We start from the raw sequence: 1,273 nt of genomic DNA, 5'->3' as shown, positions 1-1,273 counted from the left end.
CTAATGACAGAGAATAAACTTGATTGCTTTTTAAAAGATAGATGGGATGGGAGCAAGTAGGATATAATGAAATGGGATCTAGTCCAACAGAAGAGAAAACTGGGACATTTTATGAAAAATTCATTAGTGTATCACTTCTTTTCTCATTTATGACAAGTAGACTTTGCGATTTTGCCATTTGCTTGCTATTATTTAGAGTCCTATTCCTTTAGTTCATTGGTATTGCAGGGCATGCATTAATCTAGTATTGACACTTTTACAGTTCTAAAAACACTTTGCCTGCTTTTTTTCTTTTGGCAATACAGCTGAAATTGACTTCTATAATGCATGGTCACTTGCATATCATGTCTCCTATGGCCAACCTAGAACCCATTATTATGTACAGATAATATAAACTTTTTCTCAAATAATAGTTTCTTGTTCTTTTTCTTGTTCAGTATCTCCATAATGCCTTATTTTTCCACTTAACTTACCCAAATCTTTTCTAGAAAGATTAACTATTTAAGCAAACATCTTGGAGCATATTCTTTAGTTTATTTCAGGCTAGCAACGTATGAAGGAGGCATAACATCTGCTGGTTCCTCTAAGTGTTTGGGGAAGAATTCCCCTTCGAGCAACTTGAAAATGGGATTTTAGTTCCTGTTTGTGAACCGCTTCTGCTATTGCATGTATTATTACAAGCATACAAGTATACATAGCTATACTACACAAAAAGGAGAAAGGAAAGTCCTCCCTTGGTTCAAATTCTGGAAACAAGGTAGAGAACCCAAGGCTCTGTCCTTGGACTCATATTGTTCAACATCTTCATTAATGATGGGGACACTGGAGTCAGGAGTGGACTGGCCAAGTTCGCCGATGACACCAAACTTTGGGGCAAAGCATCCACGCCAGAAGACAGGCGGGTGATCCAGGCTGACCTGGACAGGCTCAGCAAATGGGTGGATGAGAACCTGATGGTGTTTAACACTGAAAAATACAAGGTTCTCCACCTTGGGAAGAAAAACCTGCAGCATCCTTATAGGCTCAGCAGTGCTACCCTGGCTAGCACTATGGAAGAAAGAGACTTGGGGGTCATCATTGACCACAAGACGAACATGAGCCTGCAATGCGATGCTGCGGCTAGTAAAGCGACCAAAATGCTGGCTTGCATCCATAGATGCTTCTCAAGCAAATCCCGGGACGTCATTCTCCCCTTGTACTCGGACTTGGTGAGGCCGCAGCTGGAGTACTACATCCAGTTTTGTGCTCCACAATTCAAAAAGGATGTGGAGAA

Source organism: Gavialis gangeticus, unplaced genomic scaffold, assembly GCF_001723915.1.
Source record: "Gavialis gangeticus isolate Ggan-Ray unplaced genomic scaffold, GavGan_comp1, whole genome shotgun sequence".
Classification (NCBI taxonomy): domain Eukaryota; kingdom Metazoa; phylum Chordata; order Crocodylia; family Gavialidae; genus Gavialis; species Gavialis gangeticus.
This window is presented reverse-complemented; position numbering follows the sequence as displayed.